Here is a 10,907-nt window from a genome sequence, read left to right as displayed (position 1 = left end):
GCTTATCAGAAGCATAAAGATGATGCATTGGATGCATCATGTCTAATGTTAGCTACCATGAACTCAGACCTTCAGAAGCAGTTTGAGAACGTAGATGCCTATGATATGATCATGAACCTGAAAAATTTGTTTCAGGAGCAAGCACGCACTGAAAGGTACCAGACGGTAAAGACCTTAATTGAGTGCAAGCTAGCAAGTGGGAGCTCAGTTAGCCCACATGTCATAAAGATGATAGGTTATATTGAAAACCTGGAGCGGCTAGGCTCTCCCATTAGCCAAGAGTTGGCTACTGACATTATTCTTCAATCATTGTCTCAAGATTATGACACGTTTGTTATGAACTATAACATGCATAATCTGAATAAGTCTTTGACTGAACTGCATGAGATGCTCAAAACTGCTGAGCAGAATATCAAGAAGGACCCTACCCTTAATGTTCTCATGGTTCAAAAGGGGAAAGGCTTTAAGAAGCTAGGTAAGGTCAAGGGTAAGGGCAAGGGCACTAAGCCCAAACCCAAATCCAAGACCAAACCGGGTCCGACCGCTGATGCTGTATGCTTCCATTGTGGCAAGAATGGACATTGGAAGAGGAATTGCAAGAAATATTTGGAGGATCTGAAGAAAAAGGGAAGTGAGACTTCCGATTCAGGTATTTATGTTATAGAAGTAAATGTTACTACTAGTTCTACTTCATGCGTATTGGATACCGGTTGTGGTACTCACATTTGTATGAATGTGCAGGGACTAAAACAAAGTAGAACACTTACAAAAGGTGAAGTGGAACTACGTGTTGGAAATGGAGCAAGAGTTGCTGCATTAGCCGTAGAAACATATGATGTAGCTTTACCTTCTGGCATGATTTTAGAACTGAATAATTGCTACTATGTACCTGCTATAAGCAGGAATATTATTTTTGTTTCTTGTTTGGACAAGGAAGGTTTCTGTTTTGATATAAAGAACAATAGTTGTTCATTTTATATTAATGGATTGTTTTATGGTAGCGCCCATATTGTGGATGGGATATATGTTCTAAATCTTGATGTGCCAATCTGTAATATAAATACAAAAAGGTTTAAATCTAATGATTTGAATCCAACCTACTTATGGCATTGTCGATTAGGCCACATAAATGAAAAACGAATTCACAAGCTTCATAGCGATGGACTATTAAATTCATTTGATTTTGAATCATTTGATACGTGTGAATCTTGTTTAGTTGGAAAAATGACAAAAGCTCCTTTTACTAATCAAAGTGAGAGGACAAAAGAATTATTGGCCCTTATACATGCCGTGTGTGTGGACTACTAAGTTCTACGACCGAGAGAAGGTTATCGATGACTTCATTACATTTACGATGATTTCGGTAGATATGGATATGTTTACTTGATGAAACATAAATCCGACTCCTTTGAAAAGTTCAAGGAATTTCAGAATGAAGTACAGAATCAACTTGGCAAGAGTATCATGGCTCTTCGATCTGATCGAGGAGGAGAATATTTAAGCCAAGAGTTTAATGACCATCTCAAAGAGTGTGGAATTGTTTCACAGCTCTCTCCCCCTAGAACACCACAGTGGAATGGTGTCTCTGAGAGGAGAAATCGAACTTTGTTAGACATGGTTCGATCAATGATGAGTCATTTAGATCTTCCATTATCTTTCTGGGGATATACACTCGAGACAGCTGCGTTTACACTAAATAGAAGTCCATCAAAAGCTATAGAGAAGACACCATATGAGATGTGGACAGGAAAAGTTCCTAGTATGTCTTTTCTAAAAATTTGGGGTTGCGAAGCTTATGTAAAACGTTTACTTTCTGATAAGCTTGGACCCAAATTTGATAAATGCTTCTTTGTGGGATATCCTAAAGAAACGAAAGGATATTACTTTTATAATCCATCAGAGAACAAAGTGTTTGTTGCTCGAAATTGTGTCTTTTTAGAGAAAGAGTTTCTTACTAAAGGAACCGGTGGGAGTAAGGTAAACCTCGAAGAAGTTATTGTGCCACAAGAGGGTGTTCCAATTCATGAGGAACCTCAATTAGATCTACAAAGAGTTGTAGAGTCTACTTCAGTGGCACCTATAGTTCGTAGGTTTGAAGGAACACATCGTGAGCCTATGAGATATGGTTTTCACGTGACAGAACATCATCATCTATTGTTAATAGAAAATGACGAACCTACGACCTATACAGAAGCTATGATGGGCCCAGACTCCGATAAATGGCTTCAGGCCATGAAATCCGAAATGGACTCAATGTATCAAAACAAAGTTTGGACTTTGATTGATCCACCATAAGGTGTCAAACCTATAGGGTGTAAGTGGGATTTCAAGAAGAAAACTGATATGGATGGAAAGGTTCACATCTATAAAGCACGGCTAGTAGCTAAAGGTTTCAAACAAACTCATGGGATTGACTATGACGAGACCTTTTCGCCAGTGGCCATGCTTAAGTCCATTCGGATTATCCTAGTGTTTGCTGCATATTATGACTATGAGATATGGCAAATGGATGTAAAGACAGCTTTCCTTAACAGAAAACTAGAGGAGGATGTGTATATGACACAACCTGAAGGCTTTACATCACCAGATAACACTAGGAAGATATGCAAGCTTCAATGTTCTATTTATGGATTGAAGCAGGCATCACGGAGCTGGAATATTCGTTTCGATGAAACTGTCAAAGAGTTTGGCTTCATCAGAAACAAAGAAGAAGCTTATGTATATAAAAAGTCTAGTAGGAGTGCAATTGTGTTCTAGTGTTGTATGTGGATGACATACTACTCATTAGAAACGACATTCCTATGCTTTAGTCAGTTAAGACATCGCTAGGAAAATTTTTCTCCATGAAAGACATGGGAGAGGCAAACTATATCTTAGGGATCAGGATCTATAGAGATAGATCTAAGAGACATATTGGACTGAGTCAAAGTACATATATTGACAAAGTCATCAATAGGTTTAATATGCAAGACTCCAAGAAAGGTTTTCTCCCAATGACACATGGCATAAGTCTTAGCAAGACTCAGTGTCCTCCAACACAATATGAGCGAGACCGCATGAGTAGGATTCCTTATGCATCAGCTGTGAGATCCATCATGTATGCTATGTCATACACTCGTCCTGATGTTGCTTATGCATTGAGCATGACAAGTAGATACCAGTCAGATCTAGGGGAACCTCACTGGATTGCTGTAAAAAATATCCTTAAGTACTTGAGAAGAACTAAGGATTTATTCTTAGTCTATGGAGGTGAGGAACATATCACTGTAAGTGGTTACACTGATGCTAGTTTCCAAACCGACAAAGACGACATTCGATCGCTGTCAGGTTTTGTTTTTTGCGTGAATGGTGGAGCGGTGTGCTGGAAGAGTTCCAAGCAGGACACTCTTGCAGATTCTACGACAGAAGCTGAGTATATTGCTGCTTCAGAAGCATCAAAGGAAGCTGTTTGGATTCGAAAGTTCATAGAAGAACTGGGAATCAGTCCCACTACTTCGAATCCAGCAAACCTCTATTGTGACAGCAATGGGGCCATAGCTTTGGCTAAAGAGCCTAGGTCTCACCAGAAGACCAAACACATACTCAGGAAGTATCATCTCATTCGAGAATTCATTGAAAGAAGTGATGTCAAGATGTGCAAAGTTGCAACGGAGTTTAATACAGCTGATCCGTTGACGAAGGCTCTTCCACAACCTAAGCATGAGCGTCATTGTAACGCTTTAGGCCTTAAGACACATTAGTGATTGGTCTTAATGTGAGTGGGAGTATATGTGATATACATTTTCATTGTTCATTAATAAAATATATATTATATTTGATTTCGATTTAATTTGAGTATATAATTGAATGCGAAATCTTTATCCCCTGAATATTGAATATCCTTAATAGATAATCAAATACGTGATTTGATTGTGAAATTCTATTAATAGAGTGGATATTAATATTCTAAATGTCCCTAGTCAATTGCCATTATGCATTGGGACGCCAATGGTGTTTGAGACTAGCATGTGAGTCAACTGATGATCAAGTTTCACGGGTCATGAATATAGAGATATACAGTTGATCACATGGAATACATGTTGGAGAGCATTGTACTGGACAGACCCGCCATGAGAATATTGTAGGATTGTTATATAATATTATCAGTGTTTCTCATCACAGCTACATAGTATAGTCCTTTGACCTGAGTCTACCATGGTTTCCTAGACGTGAATTGTCATGCTTTAACATTACCAAACGTCAGCCGTAACAAGTGATTTTAAAGGTAATGGCTGGGCATGTCATGAATCGTGCTGAGTGATGTGAGTAGACAAGATGGAATTTGTCCTTCTCATATAACAAGGGTATGATATCCTGGCCTCCCGTAGAGTTGAGACTGTGAAATGCATGGCCATGCTCAAGTGAGTTGAAGAGTCAACTACTTGCTTTGACAGTCTAGCTGCGGTATCAGGAAATTGAGTTTGAGCTATATAAGGATGACCCTTGTCCTGCCTTATGCTTAACACGGAAATCAAGTGACAAAGGGGCTTAGTTTATATGATTGATTCTAGTGCAACTGGGAGATTGTTAGTGGTCTGCCCTAGGAATCAATCAAGGTTGATACTCTAATATTAGTTGTGGATTAGGTTGTGTCGGAAAACCGACCTTCACTATACTCAGGTAGTCATAATGTCTTGTTAGAGACCGCTTATGACTTGTGGGCCAAAAAGGTTTTGAGCACACTGCTAATGTTAGTGAACCTACAGGGTCGCACACAATAGCAAACCGAGTTAATATTTTCTGTGCGTCGGGATCTACTTAAAATAAGAAGTAGATTTTAATTTATTCTCCTATTCAACTTATCTACGCAGTCGTGCATGTTATGAGATAACGATTAAACGTACGATTGAAGGTGGACAGTTTGGCGGGCCCAAATAGCCCGGCCCCACTTTTTTTAATTCACGTAGATAATGAGGCTATATATATATATATATATATATATATATATATATATATATATAGCATGTGGGTGACAAAAAACCTTAAGAGAGAAAAAAACACCTCCAAAAGAATACGAAGAGAAACGTTTTCTGTTCAGAGATCTTTGAGAGAGTCTTGAAGATCAAAGGCAATCAAGAAAAAGAAGTCCAAGATCTTTAGCTAGCACTTGGATCGTTGGAGACTTCCATTTGTGTGTGTGGATATCGGTAGAGGCGCAACACTTAGGGGTGCTAATCCAGACACAATCGATTGTCAATTTACCTTCGATCTGCAAAAAGGGTACGTGTCAAACTTCTGTTTAGATTTCAATATACGCATGGATCCTGTCTAGGGTTTCGGTTTATAAATTCCGCTGCGTTTTTAGCACTTGAGGAACCCTACAATTCAAAAGGTTGTAAACATCATGTAGTCAAATGGCCTTTGCCATTTAAAGAATAGACAATCCATTTGGATGTATTCTGAGTTTGTAAACCTCAAGGCGAGTCCTTATGGTCTTAATGGAGTATAGAAAAGGGGCATCCATCTCAAACATTGGTTTTGTTCCCATTTCAAATCACATATTCTCCTAAAGCATAAAATGGACCTAAGATGACATTTGTGTGACTTTTTAAGCATACAAATGCATCTTATCTCCATTTTGCCTTAAAAAGAACATATGATTGAAATTGAAGTTTTAAAACTTGTTAGTAATCCATGGTGATTAATTAAGGATTTTTTTTGCATTCTTTAGACTCAAATGGGGAAATTAGACATTCAAGTGATTTCAATTCCTCGAAAAGAGCTACTCGCATGGTGGGAAGGCGTGACCACGGAGAATCAAACTTATGTCAAGGAAAGATTAGGATACCTCTTCGAGTTGATCAAGTCGAGTCAGTTTGATTCAAGCCCTAGCTCACTTTTGGGAAGTTGCCAATGCTACGTTTCTACTCGGTGAGAATGAGATGGTACCAACTTTAGAAGAATACAAGGCCGCCATCGGAATTGACTTTAAATCTAGGATCATAGAACCTCCAATAGGACTCAATCCCACAAGTTGAGAAACTAATCAAAACAAACACTAGGAGAAACTCGGCTAAGTTTGTCAACTTAAAAACCACTCAAGTTGAGTAACTAATCAAAACAAACACTAGGAGATTTCCTTTATCATTCTTGATATCCAAATATTCCAAACTTCCAAGGGAAATGAGAAACAAATCCACTAGGGTATTCCTTCTAGCCTTCTTTGGGTTCATCTTGTTTCCCGTATCTAGAACGGGATTAGAATCTTTAGTAGCCATAATCACGAGACAAGCTTGTCTCAAATGGGACTTCTCCAACATGCTCTTAGCCGAAACTTCTTTAAACAAATTCCAAAACAATGAAAATGGAGTGTTCCAAGCATCTTCGGGGTTACTTTCATTGTAGTTTGTTTCCCATCTCCAACCATGGGGACGCTTTATGAGAATCCAAGAGATTAGCTCATCGGTGAATCCAATAGAGAGATATATTAAGATCCAAGACAAATTGCCTAAGTACTCTTTCCTAGAGTGGGCTAATTTCATTAGAGCCCTAACTCTTGAATAATTCCGATGGTGGATTAGTTGGCCAAAAGATTACCAAAGCTAGAATCACATGCCAAGAAGGCAACACGGTACCATCGATTCGGTTTAAATGGAGGCACTTCTTATTGCCCGTTGAGGGTTGTGAGACAATTTGGGATGTTACAACAAGTCCCACCAGCTTGGCATCCTAAAGAATTTGCGTTTGAAATACTAAAAGGAATTCTACCCGAAGAAGAGAAGAAGAGATTGCAAGAGAAGATTGACAAGATTATTCACTCCCTAAAGAAGTCGCCCAAACAAATGGTTGAATGGCCTAAGTGCTTGGAAGGCAAGATGAAGCTTTATTCAGCATCAAAAGAATATATCAAGTGGTTGGAAGACAACTGACCAATTGATGCTGAGTCGTATGTGCTATTAAGTGTTACACCGAGTCTTGTGGAGCCGTACGTGCCGAAGTACATTATCCCCAACACACTCGAAGTGGAGCCATATGTACCCGAAGAGGTAGTGATCGATGTAGAAGAATGGGAGTCTTGTATTAGGGAATGGAATGAGAATGAAAGGGCGGAAACTACCTTAGTTAGCAAGAAGCCTAGACTTGAATGAATTAGTTCCCCTATTCGAGTTTGAAGCATTGTATTGAAAACTTTCCAAATTTCATATGCAAAGTTGAAACAATCACTTGTCGAATACATTCGATTAGATTTAGATTACGATTTGAAATGTAATAAAGAAATCGCCATGGATTACGATTCTTTGAATTATATGATTTCTTGAGATAAACTTTGATAAGAGATTTAATACACAAGGCTAAGGCTTGTATAAAAGTTCTTATCCTTGTTAATAAAAAGAAACCATATAATTGAAAGAATATAGGCTTTAACCGTTGTTTCTTCATACTAACATTTTGTATCTTTGACGAAGGTGGCATAAAAACGGAAGAAAGAAGAGCGCGAGTTCGGACCCGATTACAAGTAAGGATGGCAAAGGAAGAACCCATAATCGTTTGGTGGAGGTTGAAAACCAAATAAATCAAATGACTGCCATGATGGTAGAAATGAAAGCTTTCACAATTACTGCAAGGGGCTCATATCCTACGATCCCTAATGCTGGTGCTCCAAATGTTGGGGAAACATCTCACGAGGAGCAAAACAGAAACAAGGGGCCAGTTCAAGAAAACCCTACAAAAGTCACACCCGAAGTGGTAAATTTAGAGGAGGAAAACACATCGAAGAGGACTCCTCATAAACCCAAAGATGAGGAGGAGGCCAAAAGATTGGCTAAGATTGAAGTGCCTCGCAAGCCAAGGCTACGAGCTACAGAGGTTTGACAAGTTTTCACCATATGCTAAAGTGGTGGTTCCAAAGAACTACAAAGAGCCCGAATTCGTAAGCAAGTATGATGGAAGCGGTTCCCCGAAGAGTCACCTAAAATACTACCTTTGCAAGATGGCAAGATATTTTGACAACACTCTCCTTCTTATCAGTACATTACAAGATAGTTTGAGAGGGGCGGCTTTAGCATGGTACACTGCCCTTGATATCGAAGACTTTACCAAATAGGATCATCTAGCTAGAGAATTCTTGTGCCAATACAAGTTTAATGTTAAAGTGCTGCCAACAAGAGAAGACCTTATGATAACTAAAACGAGGAGAAATGAAGGATTCCGAGCCTTTGCACAAAGGTGGAAAGCCGTCGCTTCACAAGTCAAGCCTGCAATCAATGAAGACGAGCTCATTGAGCTTTTCTTGAAGTCATTACCATACGAGTATTATGACAAGTTGCACGTCTCAAGATGTCAGACATTTATCATGCTTGTGAAGGTGGATGAAAGAATAGAATAGGGAATGAAAGAAAAGAAAACTCAAGAAGCGTCATCGCGAAGACCCTATCCTATAAGGAAGGATAAAGAATCCGGTCACAAAGTGGCAGTCGTGTCAAGCCCAAATGCTTATTCAGCACCATTCTAGAAACAATCCAATACTGCTTGGAAAGATACAAAGCTGTTTGAACCAAGAAGGAAACCTATGAAACAATTCACACCATTGCCCTGATCATTATCAAAGTTACTACCCATGCTTCTCGAGGGGCACATGGTGGCTAAAGAGGTGTCAAGAGAACAACCTCTAAGGTTCCCTGGATTTGATGAGTCCAAAACTTGTGCATATTATATGGGTGAACGAGGGCACAATGTGGACAATTGCCTCACCTTGAAAATTAAGGTCCAACAACTTATCGATAAAAAGATTCTCAACTCCAAGAGCCAGAGCCGAATGTTCATCAGAATCCGCTACTGGAACACAATGTGGTAGGAATGATATGGGCTGAAGATGAGGAACCTAAGTTAGATGAAGCTGACAAATATGAAACCAAGATAAAAGCCGCCTGTTGTGGTGATGCTCGATTCCGTCGTGAGGCACATCAAAAGGGCGAGATAATAGACACCATAGGTGAAGATTCAAGTCGTTACAATTTCCAAGTCAAATACACATCCCTCCATGGGCTTTCAAAAATGAAGTCATTGTACCCGATGGGTGGGGTGGTATGGACGAAATTCAGAACGATAAGATGAACCCCGAAGAGGAAGAAGATGAAGAAAAACAGAAAAGAGAAAAAATCCGTCAAGGCTACAAATGATTCATCTGCGAGACACATGAACGAGGTGAGACTGTTGACTTGTTGATCCAGGACAGTAGTCGTTACAATCTCCATGTCAAATACACACCCCCTCCATGGGCCTTTAAAAATGAAGACATTGTGCTCAATGGGTGGGGTGGTATGGACGAGATTCAGAATGATGAGGTAAATCCTGAAGAGAAAAAAGATGAAGAGGAACACAAAAGAAAGAATATTCGCCAAGGCGACAAACAGTTTATTCGTGAGATGCGTGAGCAAGGTGAAACAGTTGATTTGTTGGGCCAAGACAGTGGTTGCTATAATTTCCATGTCAAATATACACCTCCTCCATGGGCTTTCAAAAATAAAGTCATTATGCACGATTGTTGGGGTGGAATAGACGATGAGAATGATGAAGGTGTAGTGTCCATGGTTACGCTATTTGTGATCAAACTGGAAGAAATCGACAAATATGGGGAAGAGAAATGCATGCCATGGGACTATTTCCCAAACGAAGTTGATGCCATTATCCAACTAGGTAGATGTTATGCTCCGAAGGAGAGAGAAGTTGAAAAGAAAGGAGTGACAGAAGATGATGCCAAACAACTCTTATCCATCATGAAGACGAGTGAATTTGAAGTAATAGAACAACTAAGGAAAGTGTTAGCATAGATTTCCCTGCTCGATCTATTCAAGACATCTGAAAGGCACAAGATGGTTCTCATGAAGCTCCTTAATGAGGTGCATGTGCCAAAAACTATTAATGAGGTGCAATTGGAAGATTTTATCGGCACCGTCCTCTTGAAGGATCAAATTGCCTTCTCGGATGACGACTTTCCCATGGATGGTCGCTCGCATAATAAGGCATTATACATCACAGTCAAGTGCAAAGTCAAGGAAGTATTTCGAGTGTTAATTGACAATGATTCAGCTCTCAACTTGTGCCCATTAAGCATGCTATATCAATTGGGGATCAATGAGGAGTCTATAAAACTATCGAAGGTGACTAAGCAATCATTTGACAGCATGAAAAGGGATGTTCTTAGAGATATTAAGTTGGAAGTGATCATTGGTCCCGTTCCTTTCCTGATTGACTTTCAAGTCGTTGACATTCTAAGGACCTTTAATTTGTTATTGGGAAGGCTATGGATTCTTACGGCAGGCGCCATTCCATCAAGTCTACATTAAAAAGTTAGATTTGTTATTGGTGGAAAGATGATCACCATGCATGGGGAAACGGATTTCACGACCTACAAAGAGAGTGTGATCCCGTGTATCGAGCATGAAGTGAATGAAGAGCCAAGCTAGCATTCTTTCGAGATGATCTCGATGGTGCATGTACTTGCAGGCAGTGTCATGAAGACTCCGAAGCTTTCTCCATCGTCAATCATGCCAGGACGAGTATTATGTCAATATGAGTTCATTCTCGAAAATGGCCTTGGGGTAAATGCCCAAGGAATCAAAGAACCATTCACTCCATTCGTGGCCAAGAGGAGAAGTGGAATTGGCTACTTAGGAGACAACTCCAATGACCCTCGTGAAGATCAAAGTAACTATGAAAGAGAAAACTCCAATGACCATCATGTAGGTTGAGGTCGAGGTCAAGGCTACGGCCATAGAACCCATGAAGACTATGGAGGTCAAGGTGGTCGCGCTATCAATCCGTCAACATGGAAGGGCAAGGCTAAAGAGCTTGCCTATCATCAGAGTCATATTAATAAAACTTTTCCTGAACCCTTTAAGTTACTCCATGAGAAAGATATCCAAGCT

The sequence above is a fragment of the Syzygium oleosum genome, unplaced genomic scaffold, assembly GCF_021117445.2.
Source record: "Syzygium oleosum isolate NSW1041296 unplaced genomic scaffold, Sole_v2.1 Sole_v2.34, whole genome shotgun sequence".
NCBI classification, from domain to species: Eukaryota; Viridiplantae; Streptophyta; class Magnoliopsida; order Myrtales; family Myrtaceae; genus Syzygium; species Syzygium oleosum.
The sequence above is the reverse complement of the archived record's forward strand: the minus strand, read 5'-3'. Positions refer to the sequence as shown.